At 41.1% G+C, this 20097-nt stretch overlaps 1 pseudogene; it reads right to left on the bottom strand.

Moving 5' to 3' along the window:
- Positions 1 to 304: 304 nt before the first annotated feature.
- On the bottom strand, positions 305 to 423 carry LOC134609557 (5S ribosomal RNA; annotated as a pseudogene).
- Positions 424 to 20097: the final 19674 nt, after the last annotated feature.

The raw sequence follows: 20097 nt of genomic DNA, 5'->3' as shown, positions 1-20097 counted from the left end.
GCATGGTATACACACAATAAAGTGATCACCACTAATAGTGAGGACTCAAAGGTCCATTTCTATGAAAAAAGAGACTATATTGATATTGGTCCAGTATCTGACATACACCAATTAAAGTGACCATATGTATGTGGATCTGAAGTAGTGTAACATGCACCCAGTAGCAACAATACAAAGAACAAATGCATAATACATAACACATCACACATAACATGGGCACAAAATATACAGAGTATTCAAATGAGTAAACTATGTGAAGACTTTAATTAGAGATTCTTAAAAAATAAATGAAGATTAGGACAAAGGCTTATGGCACCTGAGGTTACTAGTTGGTCTCCCATACAAGTACTAACCAGGCCCGAGTCTGGATAGCTTCTGAGATCTGACGAGATCAGGCATTTTCAGACTGGAATGGCCATAGGCTCTAGGCAGGAGAGTATGGAAACTAGGTATTCAATGATAATCTATAGGTAGTGGACTGAAACCACATTCAAGCCAAAACAGAGGAAAAAAGGACTAATCCATATACTCTGTGTATCATGTAAATACAAGGAAATAGATACTTCAAATAAAGACTGCAGAGTCTATAGTAGCAAGGAAAGGGGAGTGGAAATGCCAGTTAGGCTAAATATATTTTGGACAATCCCTGATAGTGATTGAAATATAGCCATATGAGGTAATACTGCAAATCTATTGCGATATCAATCACTGACTGGATTAAAGAAAAATGTACAAAAAATGTATACAAAAATATATATATATATATATATATACAGACTATACAGAAAAATGTATACAAAAAATAAAATGAAAAATCTACACTGCCAAAGTTGTATATGCCAGTGTCGTAGGACCTAATTGATCACTATAACTAAGTCCCTACAAGTAGATGGAGTGTAAAGAAGTATCCCCCAAATAAGAGAAAGAGTAGGCAAGACACGCTATATACAGTATACATATACACTATGATACAAAAATGTACAGGAGAAGAGGCTCAGAGAGATAATCCTAGACTACCGGGATAAGAAAGGTGTATGGTATCAGAGAAAAACTGAATAAACAATATTCTCATTTAGTCCTCTGGGTGTTACTGTGTCCAGTTGGTATGTCCATTTTGCTTACCGTTGAAGTAATATTCTTGATCTGTCACCACCCCTTCGGAGGAGGTGGAATATGATCCATCGCTGTGAAGCGTAATGATAGTAGTCTATGGGTTAAAGCAAAAAAATGTTTGGCTACTGGTTTGTCGCTGTAATTATCCCGATAGGCAGTGGTGATGGTTGACCGATGTCCACGTATCCTGTCCCTCAGGGTGAGGTTAGTTTTGCCTACATACGATAGTCCGCACGGACAGGTAATAAGGTATATTACGTGGTCTGTGGTACATGTTATATGATGTCGGATGTTGATTCTTTTGCCACTGCGAGGATGTGCGAATGACTTGCCACTGACCATGTGGCTGCACGTCACACGACCACTACATTTGTAGCATCCTTTTTTGGTGATATTCGATATAGGCTGGTAACAATGAAGTGGGTCATTTCTGACCAAAATGTCTTTAAGACTTCTGTTCCTCTTATAGCTGAAAATCGGTCGTTCTCAAAATATTTTTGGAAGTTGTTTATCCGATTGTAGTAGTCCCCAATTCTTGTTAACAGAATGTTTCACCGTAGAGATGCCCGTATGGAATGTGAGCGGGAGGAACATCCTGGATGTTGGTGTTGCATTAGTTTTGGTTACTTCATTGGTCTCAGATTCCCATATTTCAATGGCACGAGTTTGGGCTTTCTGGAGAGTCTGAACATGGTATCCCCTTGCCCTGAATCTATTCCACATTTGTTGAAACAGGATGTCACGATTTTCAGAAGTACTATTGTATCTGAGAACTCTGAGGAATTGAGATATAGGTAGTGAAGCCTTGAATTGTCTGGGATGGAAGCTGGATGCCATCAATAGTGTGTTGCGGTCCGTCTCTTTGCGGTATAACATGAACTCCAATTTTCCACGATATTTGTAGATAGTGACATCCAAAAATTGGATGGACTGTGTGTCGTATTGCATACTCAATTTCACAGAGGTAGGAGCAAGGTTGATCTCAGTGAGCATGTTTTTCAATGACTCCATGGTGCATGTCCATACTAAAAATATGTCATCAACAAAGTGATGGTGGTGTTGAATGGAGTCTCCAAATTTCTGTAAGATATATTTATTTTCAAATGTATACATGAAAGCGTTGGCGTAAGAGGGCACCATCGCCGCTCCTATCGCTGTCCCCGAGAGTTGTAGAAAAAATTGTTTTTCAAATTTAAAATAATTACAGGTCAAGGCAATATGTAGGAATTCCAGTAAGAATTCAATGGGAGGTCCTGTGTATACTGTGGATTCACTCAAAACCATTCTGAGAGCCTGTAGCCCCTCTTGGTGGGGTATGATGGTGTACAGGCTCTGTACGTCTAAAGTGACAAGTATTGACGATTCGTCAATCGTAGGTGTTAGCTTTATTTTATGAATGAAGTCCCGTGTGTCCCGTAGACATGTGGGGAGTGTCACTACACTGTTTTTGATTTAAAAAAATCAACATATTTAGCCACTGGTTCTAGTAAACTGTCATTGGCCGACACAATGGGTCTTCCTGGTGGAGTGATGGGGTCCTTGTGGATCTTGGGCAGAGTATACAGTACAGGGTGTCTAGGGTATTCAACAAATAAACATTGAGCTGTTTTCTCATCCAAGAAACCACTAAGAATGCCCAAGTCAATCTGGTTCTTGATTCTGGTTTGAAATGTTTTCACAGTCAAACGTGAGTCACATATATGTAGTATGGTCATTGAGTTGTCGTAGTATTTCATTCCGATAATCTTGGTAGGATTGAATCACAGTAGCACCGCCCTTATCGGCAGAGTGTATGACGATGCTGATGTTGTGACTTAGGTCATGTAAGGCTTTTATCTCACCCGGGGTTAAATTTGAATGGTATGTGGGGGGATTTTGTCACCATCTGTTCTGTGTCTGCCTTCACAGTCTGAATAAAGGTCCTGATGGAGGCGTTGTTGGTACGTATATCCTTCTTTTGTTTCTTATAAAATGGTGATGTCAATTTAGGTGTAGGTTCTTTCATAATTTCATTTAGATAAAGTGTCCTTTGGGTTTTATACATCTCAATCTCTTGTTGAAACGGGTCGACTTTGGACACAGGTACAAACGAAAGCCCTTTGTTCAACAAAGAGTAGTGATCAGTGGTTAGCACTTTATTTGATAAATTAAAAATGGTGGTCATTTCCTTGGTTTGGGAGGTTCCCCAATGGGATTTGAATTTCTTCCAATTGCTCTGCCCTCTTCGTATTGGGCTGTTCTGTTTGTGCCTCTGGTATTGATTCTGAATGTGTCCGGTGGTTCTCTCAATTGTGTGCCCACCCCTAAAAAGTATCATGTGGTGGGTTCTTGTTATCTCTTCCAGACTCAGGGTCAGAGGTGGAATCACCAGAACTGGCATCAACGTTTGGAAGGTGGGTTTATGGATCTTCGTTCTAAACCTAAAATTGGGTCTAGGGTGTGGTGACATTCTGTCATCAAACTAATATGGTGACCAGGGGTCATGTCACCAAGCTCATGTATGCCTTTCTTACAGTGGGATAAGCTTTATCTTTGATATGGTAATTCAATACCTTTACAAGTCAGGAAAGAGATAACCACTCCCCCCTATCTCAATTCCTTCCTGTTCCTTCTTGACCTTAAGCAGACATGGGCTAATTTTTATCATGGTGAACTGTGAGTGGGATCTGGTGATTTTATAAGATTTAGTTGTTATTGTTAGTTAGGTTGTTGTTGCTGTTGTTGCTGTTGTTGCTGTTGTTGTTGTTGTTGTTGTTGTTGGTGTAGTTAGTTAGATTGTGTGTCATTATTTGTATGTTGTTGTTGTTTTGTCTCTGAATAAATATTTGTTAAAGTAGACGGACCAGAGTTTATATGTGTATGCGTACATAATAATTTAAAGAGTTTGGTAATACACCACATAGGGGAGTCCTGAGATCCTCCAAGCCACCTATACACCTGATGATACTTGTAGTCGTTATTGACCTTTTCAAGTTTCTGCTTCTTGAAGCGAATAAGATCGTTTTTATATTTATTTAATTCGTCCTGTAATTTCAGCATTTGCATAGTGGCAGAAGATGCTTGTAATATAGAGGCATTGGAGGTTTCAACCTTTTGAATAGATTGTTTGACAAATAAGAGTTCCCTCCCCACTTCCTCCACCACAATCACCATCCAATCAAGTGAACACTTGTTGGAAAATAACATCCATTTTTTACAAAATTCAGGGTTCTGTCTACCTATGGTAGGTGAGTTTCTGAACCTGAACCCTCTGGGTATCCTCTTAGCTCTGTGGTAGCCAGAGATGAAGACCCCATGCAGGTCCAAATCAGTTTCCTTTTTCTTTAATTTGAGTAAATCATTATAAAGATCCTGTATAGAATTAGTGTGAATTAAATCACCTGTGGTTTGTGGCCATAAAATGGCATTTGCTTGTTCATCAGATATTGATAACGTTTCAGCAGACTCTAATAAAGCTCCTGCTTTTGCCAAAAAATCTTCCATGTTAGCTAGCACAGTTTCTCAGAGGAAGAGTAAATCACTGTTTAGAGAATAATCCCTATTAAGGGAATTTAACATGAGGGGGTGCGCACCAAAGTGTAGTGTACACCACAAAATATATATACAAGTGTAGTGGCACTCACCCTTTCAATGAATAAGTAAAAAACTGCCTTGGTGCAATCCCACGCTGGGTATGTAAAGCAAGAAGGAAAGAGATGCACTCTCAGGTCTTTGTAGAAAAAACTTGATATTATTTAATAACAGGTAACATACATCTGATCGACGTTTTGAAACAAACGTTTACCAAACAAACAGTGTACACGGGTTTCCATTAGTCCGAACCCGGAAGTGCAAGTGGAGCGTCATGTGACACGTGACACGTGACGTATGGGCGTGGCCAGGACTATGACGTGGTTGCTAGGAAACGGGTAAACTCTGTATATTTTGTGCCCATGTTATGCTTGATTTAATTGTATGTGTTATGTATTATGCATTTGTTCTTTGTATTGTTCCTACTAGGTGCATGTTACACTACTTCAGATCCACATACATATGGTCACTTTAATTGGTGTATGTCAGATACTGGACCAATATCAATATAGTCTCTTTTTTCATAGAAATGGACCTTTGAGTCCTCACTATTAGTGGTGATCACTTTATTGTCACGTGTCACATGACGCTCCACTTGCACTTCCGGGTTCGGACTAATGGAAACCGTGTACACTGTGTGTTTGGTGAGTAACTCCTCCTATGTTGCCTATATATTCGTGTTTTACATGTTTGTATACTGATCTTGAGGAAGACCTGAAGAGGTTGAAACGTCGATTAGATGTATGTTACCTGTTATTAAAGTTTTTTCTACAAAGACCTCAGAGTGCATCTCTTTCCTTCTTGCTATATATATATATATATATATATATATATATATATATATATATATATATATATATATATATATATATATATATAAAAAGAAAAAGAGACCTTGCACTCCAACTTACTTGATTGTAGACCCGGTGCTAGATTGCACTAAATAGATACAGCCAAAGAAAATCAGCACTCCCAGGATTTGTATCAAAAATGAAAATAAGTCTTTATTCCAACAGTCAACGTTTCAGTTCCGCTAGGGAACTTTCATCAGGACAGAATATTCTGTCCTGATGAAAGTTCCCTAGCGGAACTGAAACGTTGACCGTTGGAATAAAGACTTTTCATTTTTGATACAAATCCTGGGAGTGCTGATTTTCTTTGGCTATATATATATATATATATATATATATATATATACACACACACACACTGCTCAAAAAAATAAAGGGAACACAAAAATAACACATGCTAGATCTGAATGAATTAAATATTCTTCTGAAATACTTTGTTCTTTACATAGTTGAATGTGCTGACAACAAAATCACACACACAAAAAAAATGGAAATCAAAATTTTCAACCCATGGAGGTCTGGATTTGGAGTCAAACTCAAAATTAAAGTGGAAAAACACACTACAGGCTGATCCAACTTTGATATATATATATATATATAGACAAAAAAGACCACCCAGGTGCAGCAATATATTAGGGAGGAAAAGTTAATAACTTCCCTCAAAATCTAGGCTGTAACAAAGGATTCCTCAGATCCTCACAAACCAATATATGAAACAAGATACACCTAGATAAAACAAAAGCAGAGAACACTCATAGGGAAACACCGTTAAGTATAGATGTCCCTGCTATAGATGTTTTGCACTCACAGAATAAAGGAGTAATTCAAGCCCATCAGGTATCTTTAAATCTTGAAGTGTAATTCCTCAGGGGGACATGCAGAAGAAAGAAGAACTGGACATAGTGTGAAATCTTAATTGTATAAAAAAAAATCACATTTAATTGAAAAACTTACAAGAAGTTGGAAGTAAAAATGCTCATCAAAGATTAAATCCCTCCCTCTAGGATGATAAATGGAAGGAGCAGGTTGCAGGATTTTTCAAGCAGCTCTACGCGTTTCGTCTATATATTAGACTTCATCAGGAGCAGTAACAAAAAAGCATATAAAACAATGAAATACAAATACATCAATAAAAGTCCAGTATCTTCTGTCTTCTTATATAGGTCCTCTTTTCCAAATTCCGCGCCAAAAATCCGCCAATCTGTAAGTCCCATAGCAGGTGTTGTAGATTTTTTCAAATTCAAGTCCGGAGGTGACCTTCCCCTTTTGGGATAGTATGAAGGATGACCCTGTCCTTATGGAAGACTGTGAAAGGCTCCTTGACTGACAGAGCATGAAGTTCAGAGACTCTTCTGCCTGAGGCCAAAGCCACCAGTAAGGCAGTTTTAATGGAGAGAAAATGGAAAGGCACTGAATCCAAAGGTTCAAAGGGGTGAGACTTTAGAGCTTGGAGAACCAGAGGCAAGTCCCAAGGTGGAGCGAACGGCTTTAAGAAACTTAGCCACATCTGAATCAAGGGCCCATTTGTGGTTAGTTACAACAGACAAGGCAGATACGTGAACCTTCAAGGTGTTGTAGCTCAGACCCTTCTCGAGGCCGGATTGAAGAAAGTCTAAAATATTCCTTGTGGGAGGACACTGGATCGAGATATACCTCGAGGAAGCCCAGGAAGAGAAAATGTCCCAGATTCTATAGTATGTGTTAGAAGTGTAAGCTTCCTAGCCCTGAGCAGGGTGTCTACCACCACATGAGAGAAGCCATTATTCAATAGCCTTTCCCTTTCAACCTCCATGCCATCAGGTTGAGGGAGGATGGGTCTGGGTGGAGAACAGGACCTTGACACAGAAGGTCTGGCAATCTCGGAATACTCCAAGGTGGCTCTACACAAAGGCTCTGCAGGAGAGGAAACTAGGGTCTGCATGGTCAAAATGGGGCTATGAGTATGAGGGAGACGTGAACCATCCACATTCTCCTTAGAATGGGAAAAATCAGGGGAAAAGGGGGAAATGCATACCCCTCTCGAAATCGACAGTTGCTAGATATGGCATCCCTTCCCATGGCTAGAGGATCGTTATCCTTCGTGAAGAAACACTCCACCTTCCTGTACTTTCATGTCGCAAACATGTTCACTTGAGGAAGGCCCCATCTGTACACTATCATTTGGAACACGTCGTCCGACAAAGACCACTCTCCCGGATCGATTCTGGATCTGCTGAGGAAATCCGTGATCTGATTCTGTTTCCCCGGAAGGTGCATTGCTGTGAGGCCTGCCAGGTGTCGTTGGGACCATGACATCAACTGATGCATAAACACCATCATCCTGTGGCTTCTGGTGCCACCCTGATGGTTGATGTAGGCTACCACCGCAGCATTGTCTGACCGAATCTTCACCGAACGGTGACGAATTAGCAGAGATAAATGTTTCAGGGCTTCGAGAACAGCAAAGAGTTCCAGGAGATTGGAAGGCAAGTTGTCCGAAGGGCACTTCCACTCCTACTGTGCGTTGACAATGGGTTCCCCAACCCCAATGGCTGGCATCCATCATTATTACTATCCACGGGACGTCTCCCAGAGGGAAGCCCTTGGCTAATGAGACACTGTTCAGTCACCAAACCAGGGAATTGTGAACTGACAACGGAATCTTGATGAGCTGGAGTAGACTCTTTGAGGAGAATTGGAGGAGGAAGTTCGCCTGAAAGCTCCTAATTCTCCATTGTGCCCACCTTGTCAGTCCTATCGTGGAGGACATGGAACCCAGGAGACTCATCGCCTTCTTTGCTGAAGTCACCTTGCATGCCAACATCTCCACAACCTGTTTCTGTATTCTCAGGATCCTCTATGGGGAGAGTTTAACAGTCCCTGTGGAAGTGTTGAACAGAGCACCCAGGTATGTCATGGACTGACTCAGGCAGAGATGGCTCTTTTTGACATTGATCCTCCAACCATGACATTGTAGGAACTGAAGGCAAACAGTTGCATGAGAGGACTAAGTATCCTTGTTGTCCTCCACAATCAAGATGTTGTCCTATAGGGATAGGACAGGAACAAAAAGACTGAGGGAGGAAGGGATAGGAGGAGGTACTTAGACATTTATTTTAATTAGTTCTTGTCTAATTAGGGATAGGGAGGAGCTACCCATCGTTGTGCTGCCATGGATATGGCCAGGAAAAATATATATATATATATATATATATATATATATATATTCTATATTCCTTATATATTCTGTATAACAGATATACACTTTTTCTTATTGGTTTTTATATTAATCTGTACTGAGATTTCTCTATTCATTGCATATTTTTAATATATAATTTTTGTCTACTGGTATTATTTTTAACATCTTTCGAAGTTTATACGTTCAAAAATATTTTGTCTTTATCCATCAGTTTTTGTATACAGTTTGTATATCAGTTTTCTATACCTTGTATTTGTTTACATCAATTCCATGATATAATTTGCTGTAATCTTGACATTTACCTCAATAAAAAAGTAAGTAGAAAAAAAAAAGTTGTAAAGCAGGATGCTGTATATATTCATTAGCTGTCACAAGTTTCATATTTAAGGCAGTTATTGTCATGTTTTGCATGTGTGAGTATACATTAAGCTTTTTTTGGATCTAGACTAATTTAATCATATTTTAATTTATTTGAAAGTTCAAAGCTTAATAACGGTTATTTTATGCATAATGTACATGAATGTTTATAGTTTTTTGATAGACTACTATGACAGCAAGTTCTGCCAAGAAAGTCCAAATTTAATTGGGGTCATTTGCAGGTGCTTAAATTTGACGCTTGACAGTATAAATGATGTGAATGTTGAATTTCCTCAATTAAAAAAAATAATTACACAATAATCTGAAACTATCAACTGACACTAAAAGCAAACATGCAATATTGTCCCTAAGTGTAAAATGTCACCTGTTAAAGAAATACTCTAGCATTGAAAAACAAAAAACAAAAAACAAAAAACATGCAACAACTTTATTTGTAATGCAAGAATGTTTCAAAGTTCATCTTGCTTATTGGGCCCCCAAAGTGCCCCCCAAATATGGTCAACTTACCTCTAATCCAGCAGCAAGAGAATCCCTTGTCACAGTTCTACTCCACTTATGGGAGATCATCACTACTGATGATTTCAAACAAACCCATTGCTCTTCAGAGAGAAGCATTGGAAAGCTGGGTGCAGTATGGCAATTGTTAATACTTCCTATAGAGAGGAATTCTATTGACCAAGCGGTTATCACCACTGAAGGAGGTGGAGCAGAGCTGCAGCAATCCCAGTTATCAAATTGCTTACCCCTTCACTGCCAACATCATGTATGCATGCTTTTACTGTAATTTACCTTGCAAAACAATATGTGGTCCTTAAAACCTTACTTGGTCGTATTTATACACCAGGGGTGATTACCAGCCTGTAGAGTAACTCATTTCTGGCCACTAATTTAATACAAGCAAGTGTGCTGAAAATTTCAGCTATCACCAGCATCCAAACAGAAAAGGAAGTTTGAAATTGTAATATTCCTACAGTCAGGGAGAGGGAGGAGTGAATGTGCTCTCACTTTCACTGTTTCCATTACATACATGCATTTCTGATATCAATAAAGATTGAAATATCCCTTTTTACAAAACTTTTTTAAATATATAATTTAACTTTGTCTACTAGACTTGTTCATTGCAGCAGTGGTGTAACCAGAGTTACTGTCCCTCCTCTACACAAAAAGTGAGATAAAAGGAGGATGGCTGCAAATATAAAAATTATAACACTTGTTTAACAATGTGTCTATGTATGTCAGATTGTGTGTGTGTTTTTTGTATCTGTGTGTCAGTGTTTGCGTGTATCTGTGTGTCAGTGTGTCAGTGTGTTTATGTGTCAGTGTGTGTATCTTTGTGTCAGTGAGTGTATATGCTAGTGTGTATCTGTGCTTTAGTATGTGTATGCCAGTGTGTGTAAGTGTGTATGTGCCAGTGTGTGTATTTGTGTATGTATCTGTGTGTGGATGTGTCAGTGTGTGTATCTGTGTGTCAGTGTGTGTATCTGAGTGTGTGTCTGTGTGTATGTGCCAGTGTGTGTGTCTGTATGTATGTGTAAACCTGTGTGCATGTGTCCAACTGTGTCCATGTGTCAGTGTGTTTATATTTGTGTACTTGTCTATTCATATGTATGTATATATGTGTAAGTATGTATGTGCATAGATCCCAACAATCAAACACAACATGCAAACCTACTCATCCAAACACAAACATTACACCCCTGATTTCAAATTTTAACCCCTTCAGGACCGGCCTGTTTTTGCGATGTTTGTACGTTAAGGACCAGAGCAGTTTTAACACTTTTGTGGTGTTTGTGTTTAGCTGTCATTTTCCGCTCTCTCATTTACGGTTCCCATACAAGTTATATATTGTTTTTTTCACGACAAGAAGGGCTTTCTTTACATACCAGTATTTATATTATGTCATATATTGTATTTAAAAAATAATAATAAAATATGGTGAAAAAAAAAAACATGTTTTTGGACTTTTACTTGAAAAATCTTTTACTTATCTACAAAAGCTAATGAAAAAAACTGCTAAATAGATTCAAAATGTTGTCCCGAGTTTAAAAACACCCAGTGTTTACATGCTTTATTGCTTTTTTTTGCAAGTTATAGGCCTATAAATACAAGTAGGAAATTGCTGTTTCAATATATATATATTTTAAATGTATCAATAGTGAAAATATCCTCAGTGAAAGAGCTGTTTGTGTGTGAAAAATGCAAAAAACTTCACTTTCACTGACAATATCATCGCTGTGATATGTTTTACTGTTTTGAAACACTAATATTTGTGTTCAGCGAAGTCTCCCGAGTAAAACAGTACCCCCATGTACAGGATTTAGGGTGTCATAGAAAGTTACAGGGTTAAGCACAGTGCTAGCAAATTAAATTATCTGGACTTTTGGCCTGGGTTGGCAGGCAGGTCCCTCAAATTGCAATCATTAAAATTACTTAATTAGGTAAAAATATTACATAAATATGCACATAGAATTTTAATATATACATATTTATATATTTGACGTCTACGTGTATATTTATAAAATTATTAATGTAATTTTGTATGTGGACATATGTATATTTCGTATTATTTTTATTTATTTATTTATACATAGATATATATATCATTACATTCTAAGTGTATTTTGATATATATCTATATATATATATCAATATCAAAATACTGTTAGAATAAAATTGAATATATATATATAATTTTTTTTTAATTATTAAAAATAATTTTTATTTTTTTTGTTATTTATTTTTATTAACATATTATTTGTATTTTATAATAATATATATATATACCATATATATAGTTATTATATATATTGTATATATTCGTGTGTAATTTAAATATAAGTGTATTTTTATATTAATATACGTATATATAAATATAAAAATACACTTAGTGTGACATTATATATATTATATATATACATATATTATATATAGGTATATATAGATATAATACATGTATATATATATCATATATATATATACATATATTTTTTTTTTACACTGATTTCTTTTTTTTTACACTTTATTTTATGATTTTTTACTTGCAGGGAGACTGCCTGTCAGCACAGACAGTCCCCCTGCAGGCAGATACACAGACCCCTATTGCGGTCATGTGATCAAGTGATCACATGGCCGTGGGGTCCTGATCTGCCGAGGGGGGACTGCCCGGGCAGACAGGCAGTCCCCCTGGACCGGGAGGAGAGCTGATCGCCGCCGTGGGACCGACGGCGATCAGGTAAGTTGCCCAAAACCGTTATAACGGTTCAGGACCGTCAGCGGTCCAAACGCACGTTTTACCGCTGACGGTCCTGAACCGTCAGCGGTCCTTAAGGGGTTAAAATGATATACAAAAACACCCCTTCACTCAAACACCAATACTACACACAAATGTACATCTGCTTTTAAAAGACAACACTTCATCCAAACACACCCCTACATGCAAATGCAAACATTACATGCAGCGTTAAAACATTAAAATGCATTTCAATGGTAACAGTACATACGAGTATACCCACACATACTATATACAAAAACATGATAACATTCAATGCACAAACACTGCTCACAAATACAACTCTGCAAGGATGGCCAAATGGTTGATCCCCAGCTGGCATGGCACTGTGGGAGTTGAACAACAGTTGGTCATCTATCTTTTTGCCACTCTTGCACTGAGTGATGTTATATATGAGGGTGTGCGAGGGAGCAGTGAGGAACTGGAAGAACATCAGCTCTCCCTCACTGCCTGACTCCTGCCTCTTGCCTCCTCTGTATATTTTTTGGCAGTGTAGGCACCTTCCTACTCTGCCTTACTGAATAAGAGCCTGCTTCAGGTGGCACTCCAAAGATGGACAGATGGCCATCTCATGGGCCCTATGTGACAGGAAACACATATGCCTATTAATGTAATGTAAAACTGGTTACAAAATTGTCTACATGGCTAGCTTAATAGATAGACAATACTTGCCATTTTAATAATCTGTATTTGACAAGAAAAAGAAAATAAATCACAGTGTAGAAAAAAACAGTGCCCAATCAGCTTCTACCAAGTGCATCTGCAGAGGTAGCAGGCATAGTCACACCACAAGACATAGCCAGACATGGGGAAACCACTGCAATAAAAGGGATTTTAAATCATTACAATCACAATAAGCACCACCAAAACATTTAAAAAAAAAAAAATTCTACAAAGAGTAAAAAAAAGAAATTTCACACATGTATATTATTGAGGGTAGAAGCTTGCAATTTGCAAAGGACCAGCAGTGACACAGAAACACACTGTAAATAAAACAATCTGTCTTTTACTAGAAATAAAAAAAAAAAAAAGCTTTTTTTTTACAGCTCTTCTGGCGGCTGCAGGGGGGAGCTGGCTGTTCTGTCTCTGCTCCCCCGCCCTCGCGCTACTTAATTAGACCGGGGCCGGAAAATGACGTCATATTCCGGCCCAGGTCTCATTAAGCTGCGCGCTGAGGAGCAGAGACAGAACACAGAGCTTCCCCTGCAGCTGCCAGAAGAGCTCCCCCTGCGGTCGCCATCAGAGCTCTCCCTGCGGCCGCCAGCACACCCATCTGTCTGCCCACAGGTAGCAACAATTATGTATGTCAGTCTGTCAGTGGGAGTGTATGTGTGTGTGTCTGTGTCATGCTGTGTGTGTGTCTGTCTGTGCCGTGGTGTGTGGTGTGTCTGTGTCATGGTGTGTGTGTATGTGTCTGTCTGTCTGTCACGGTGTGTGTCTGTGTCATGGTGTGTGTGTGCCTGTCTGTGTCATGGTGTGTGTGTGTGTGTGTCTGTCTGTGCCATGGTGTGTGTGTGTGTGTGTGCCTGTCTGTGTCATGGTGTGTGTGTGCCTGTCTGTCATGGTGTATGTCTGTGTCATGGTGTGTGTGTGTCTGTCTGTGTCATGGTGTGTGTGTGTTTCTATCTGTGTCATGGTGTGTGTGTGTGTCTGTCTGTGACATGGTGCGTGTGTGTCTGTCTGTGTCACGGTGTGTGTGTGTGTCTGTGTCACGGTGTGTCTGTATCATGGTGTGTGTGTGTCTGTCTGTGTCATGGTGGGTGTGTGTGTGTGTCTGTCTGTCATGGTGTGTGTGTGTCTGTCATGGTGTGTGTGTGTGTCTGTCATGGTCTGTGTCATAGTGTATCTGTCATGGTATATGTGTGTGTCAAGGTGTGTGTATGTCTGTCATGGTGTGTGTGTCTGTCATGGTATGTGTGTGTATGTCATGGTGTGTGTGTGTCTGCCTGTCATGGTATATGTATGTGTCATGGGGTGTGTGTGTGTGTGTGTGTCTGTCGTGGTGTATGTGGGTGTCTGTGTGTGTTTTTAAAAATAGTGTTTTTACTCACCTTTTTTTTCCCAACGTTGTGCTGGTCTCCCCTCGACTGGTCCTGCCTCTATGACTGAGATTATTATTATTATTATGATATTTATATAGCGCCATCAAATTCTGCAGCGCTTTACAATGGGTGGACGAACAGACATGTAGTTGTAACCAGAGAAGTTGGACACACAGGAACAGAGGGGTTGAGGGCCCTGCTCAATGAGCTTACATGCTAGAGGGAGTGGGGTAAAATGACACAAAAAGGTAAGGATAGTATTAGACTAGCGACAGTTGCAGAAGAGGAATCAGTCAGGAGCTATTAACAGTTTAATTGATACGCTTTTAAGAAGAAGTGGGTTTTTAACGATTTTTTGAAGGAGTGGAGACTGGGTGACCATCTAACAGAGGAGGGAAGCGCGTTCCACAGGAACGGTGCAGCCCTTGAGAAATCTTGAAGGCGAGCATCAGAGGTGGGGGTACGGACAGAAGATAGACGTAAGTCTTCAGCAGATCGTAAGGGCCTAGACAGGACATACTTGTGTATAAGGGAGGATAGATAGGTGGGAGCAGAATTATGTAGAGATTTGAAAACAAGAACCAGAAATTTAAATTGAGCTCTATATTTTATAGGAAGCCAATGTAGGGACTGACAGAAGGGTGAGGCATTGGAGGTGCGGGCGGTCAGGAAGATGAGCCTCGCTGCCGCATTCATTATGGACTGTAATGGTGCAAGTTGGGAGCACGTAAGACCACTGAGAAGCGGATTACAGTAGTCAAGGCGAGAAAGGACAATGGAATGGACCAACACCTTAGTCGCATCTGGCGTTAAGTAGGGGTGGATGCAAGCAATGTTTTTAAGATGGAAATGACAGGATTTGGCGATAGATTGAACATGAGGCTTGAAGGAGAGGTCGGAGTCAAAGAGAACACCTAGGCAGCGAGCCTGCGTGGTGGAACTGATGGTAGCACCGTTGACTTGGAGGGAGACAGACACAGGAGTAACAACACTTGAGGGAGGAAAGACCAGAATTTCAGTTTTGGTCAAGTTTAGTTTAAGGAAGTGGGCAGCCATCCAGTTAGAAATAGCAGAGAGGCAGTCAGATACACTAGTCAAGAGGGACTGGGAGAGATCAGGAGAGGACAGGTAGATTTGTGTGTCATCTGCATAGAAATGATATTGGAAGCCATAGGAGCTAATGAGTTTACCAAGGGAGGCAGTATAGATGGAGAACAGTAGGGGACCAAGGACTGAACCTTGGGGGACACCAACAGAGAGGAGTTGGGGAGAAGACGCTGAGCCAGACAAAGAAACACTGAAAGAGCACTGGGAGAGGTAGGAGGAGCACCAGGAGAGAGCAATATCTTATAGACCAATATTGTGGAGGTTGAGAAGAAGCTGTTGATGATCACCGACGATACGGTAGGCCTGTAAATAAAAAAGGCAAAAATGAATAATCAAAGATTTAATACAGTCAACAAATATATACAATTTAACCAGACATGTCCTTAAATGCATTACAGTATTTAATTCCTGGAAGGATTTTGAAGGTAGGAATCTAGAACCGAAAATGGTGTCCACCATTTGCTGTGGGTAGGATAGTATGTTATCTCTACTGTTGGTGCGTGTTGACTCGTTTCGGAATGTGGTAGAGCCAATAGGTAATGATATATGTGTTTACGTACGTGTGAATGGGATCATTAAATGATCTGTCTGAGTGGTGGTGATGGTAGTGGATTCTCTGGCCTGAGAAAGGCATAAAAGGCAATGTGCATGGCTGGTAATGGCCGACTTGGTAGTATAATTGAATGGTTGTAGATCTAATAAGTCCGATAAGGATGAAAAGTTGGATGGCTATTGGTAATCTCTGAGGGGAACGTGGGGGAACGGATTCCTGAAAACCTCTGAGTATATTCTTGTCTGGTATGATAGCATGAAGTTATGGTAGTTTTGGCCATAGGTTATCCTGTGTTGTTGAATGCCTGTAAAATATATAATTAATGGTGTGTGAGATAGTTTAAGTTTAAGGTGGGAAAAAGAAGCAAAACCTAGGAGAAATTTTGGCTCTGGAACGTAAGAGTGGCCGTGACTGTATGGGCGGCTGTAGGAAGCGTATGATGAACATGCCTGGAATATAAATGAGACAATTGTCGGCAGGGATGTATACCCCCGCCTGGTACATGAAATGTGATAAGTTGCCAACCAAGTGAGTTTCCCAGAAATATCATGACCTTATGGATGAGTAGTGGCGTTTGTTGATGATATGACATGTGCTTAGTTGTCTGAGTAACAACGGATTGATGACCCTGACCATGATTTACCCCATGCCACAGCAGCTGCTACAATGGGGTAGATCCCCCAAAGGGGCTGAGGTGGTGGAAAATGTCCAAACCTGGATGCCATGGCCAACAGCTCCAAAGTAATGGTTCCCAGTAGATCGCTGCCAAACCCGTGGTAGACGCCGCGTCTGACCATCTGGTTGGAGAAGTGTCTGACAATCCTGAAAGGAACATGCTTTTACCATGCCAAGTGGTTAAGAAATCCCCCCCCCCCCCCCCATGTGCAGGTCTGCTGTTGCTGGGGTGTCTAGGGACATCCTCTGATTGTCATGTTGGAAGTGTGGAAAAAAGTGGGGAAAATACTCTGGATGTGAAAGTGTGGTCTTGTGGTATGATTGGCATTGCAAAATTAAGGAACCTGGAAGGGATTGTAGTTCCTTGCAGTTGTAAGTACTAAGCAGGAGGTAGTGATTGATGTAGTTGAGAATGTTCCCTATTTGTCTTGTGGTAACTTGCGTGTATGGATGCCGACTCAAGTCGTATGCCCAGTAATTTGATGATAGTGTCTGGGCCTTCTGTTTCTAATGGGGTACTGGGACGCCCAAGTGGTCAACCAGACTAAACTGCCGTGAGGCTTCTAGTGAAAAATATGTTATCTTTGATAGTCTTCTAGATAGTGTATGACTGTAAGGCCTCTGGATATGTTATCATAACCAGCACAGAGTATCTGCGGATATCGATAGTAGGCTAATCTGTAGCCCGAAAGTTGAGCGGGGAAAGGATTGCCCATTTTATGCCATGTAAGTGCCAGTGTGTAGGGTAGATGGTAGCCGTTTACTGCGTTGATGATATTGGTCTTACTTAACCAAGCTTCAACCCATGCTTGAGTGATAGCTGTAAAGGTAGATCAATGGTGTTGTATAGTAAGGAAACTCCTCGGAGGGTATGAGGGAGTTGAGACTTGGGGTAGCGGATGTCACGGTAATATACCCCAACACGCAGGAATAGTCCAGATAGTCAAGAGACAAGAAACCAGGATTCGTCTTACCGGACCTTAGAATGGCCGGACTTAGACGAGAACAAGAAAAGACAGAGTCCAGAACAAGCCGAGGTCAAGGGGACGGAGAGACAGCGTAAAGTAGAACAAGCCAAGGACTGGTACACAGGAAGACAAACCGGCGGATAAACAAGCAAGGATAAAGAGAGAGCGGAGTCAGGAACCAAGCCAAACTCAATCACCAAAAAACCAACTGAACAATACAAGCACTAAAGTGAACTGAACAGAAACCACGATAGGGCAAGGTGCAAAGGAAACAGGTGAGTATAAATACCCGAATGTTCACTTTGATTGGCCCCTGTCATATCCACGCCCCCAAAACGTGAGTGTATGGGGAACGTGGCATGACAGGGGCCAATGGGAGACTGATTCTAATTTTGTCTCCCACTGTCCCTTTAAGAGTGCGCCCGAGACGCGCGGCGCGATCTCAGTGTCAGGCGGGACACGTGACCGCTTCTCGCGGTCACTGCCCGCCTGACTGATCTCGTCGTTGGATGAGCCGCGCGCGGCTCGTGCAGGAGCAGGACCGCGCGCGGCGAGAAGAGAGGACCCCGGCCGGCCCCTGGAGAGGGTAAGTACTGCTACAGTACCCCCCCCTGAAGACACGCCCACCGGGCGGGGAGGACCAGGCCTGGCAGGAAAGCGATCGTGGAAAGAACGCACAAGGCGAGGAGCGTGAACAGCTCCAGCGGAAATCCAACTGCGTTCCTCAGGCCCATAGCCCTTCCAATGTACCAGATATTGGAGGCGACCCCGAAGAAAACGAGAGTCGAGTATAGCAGCCACTTCAAATTCCTCATGGCCCTCCACAGAAACCGGAGGGGGAGGAGGGACATGCCGAGTATAACGGTTGCACAGGAGGGCTTTTAACAAGGAGGTATGAAACACGTTAGGAATGCGTAGATTCCTAGGAAGATCCAAGGCATACGAGACAGGATTAACCACATGCAAGATACGAAAAGGACCAATAAAACGAGGAGCCAACTTCATAGAAGGCACACGAAGACGAATATTGCGAGTAGAAAGCCAAACCCGGCCATAAACAACGTAAAAAGGGCTGTTACCGGAGGATTCATGAGCAGCATTATTACGAGCAAACTCAGCCCAAGGAAGAAGGTCAGCCCAATTGTTCTGATGGTGGGACACGAAACAATGAAGATACTGCTCTAGAGATTGGTTGGCACGTTCAGCAGCTCCATTAGACTGGGGGTGGTAAGCGGAAGAAAACGAGAGGGAGATACCCATCTCTGAACAAAATGCTTTCCAGAAACTGGAGATAAACTGGCTACCCCTATCGGACACGATCGAAGTGGGAATACCATGCAACCGAAACACCTCCCTGGCAAAGATAGAGGCAAGTTCCTTGGATGATGGCAATTTGACAAGAGACACAAAATGAGCCATCTTAGAAAAACGATCCACAATCATCAGAATGACAGTTTTACCATTCGAAGGGGGTAATTCAACAATAAAATCCATGGATAGATTGGACCACGGCCTCTCGGGTATGGGCAACGGATGCAACAACCCACAAGGAACTCTGTGGGAGGACTTCATACTGGCACAAGTAGTACAGGCATTAACGTAATCGGTGACGTCTTTGCGTAAGGAAGTCCACCAGAAATATCTAGAAACTGCTGAGAACGTTTTAGAAATACCAGGGTGTCCAGCAGTTCTAGTGTCATGATATAATGACATAATGTCTCGTCTCTCGGGTATATCAACGAACAGTTTATCAGCAGGCCTTTCCCCAGGAGCCATGTTTTGTTTAGCCTGTATAGCTTGTAAGAGGGAAGAAGAAATAGAAAGAACAGTAGTAGCTATTATTCTGTCGGGAGGAATGACAGGGGTAACATCAATTTCTAGTTTGTCAGTAGTCTCGAATTGTCTGGACAGAGCGTCAGCTTTAGTATTACGATCACCTGGTCTGTAGGTGATTATGTAATTAAAACGAGACAAAAACAGAGACCACCTGGCCTGCCTAGAAGACAATCTTTTTGCTTCACTAAGGTAGGAGAGGTTTTTGTGATCCGTTAAAATGAGGATGGGATCCCTAGTACCTTCTAGTAGATGTCTCCATTCCTTGAGCGCCAAAATGATAGCAAGGAGTTCGCGATTGCCTACATCATAATTCTTCTCTGCTTTGGACATCTGTCTGGAAAAGAAGCCACAAGGGTGTAACGGCTTTTCAGGTGAATCTCTTTGAGACAAGATAGCACCTACCCCAATCTCAGAGGCATCAACCTCAAGAATAATGGGTAGTGAAGGGACAGGATGCTGTAAAATAGGGGCAGAGGCCAATGAAGCCTTCAGGAATTCAAAGGCCTCAAGTGCTTCTGGTTTCCAGACATGAGTATT

The sequence above is a fragment of the Pelobates fuscus genome, chromosome 4 (genome assembly GCF_036172605.1).
Source record: "Pelobates fuscus isolate aPelFus1 chromosome 4, aPelFus1.pri, whole genome shotgun sequence".
Taxonomy (NCBI): domain Eukaryota; kingdom Metazoa; phylum Chordata; class Amphibia; order Anura; family Pelobatidae; genus Pelobates; species Pelobates fuscus.
Note: the sequence above shows the minus strand (reverse complement) of the source record. Positions and strands in the feature narration are given on the sequence as shown.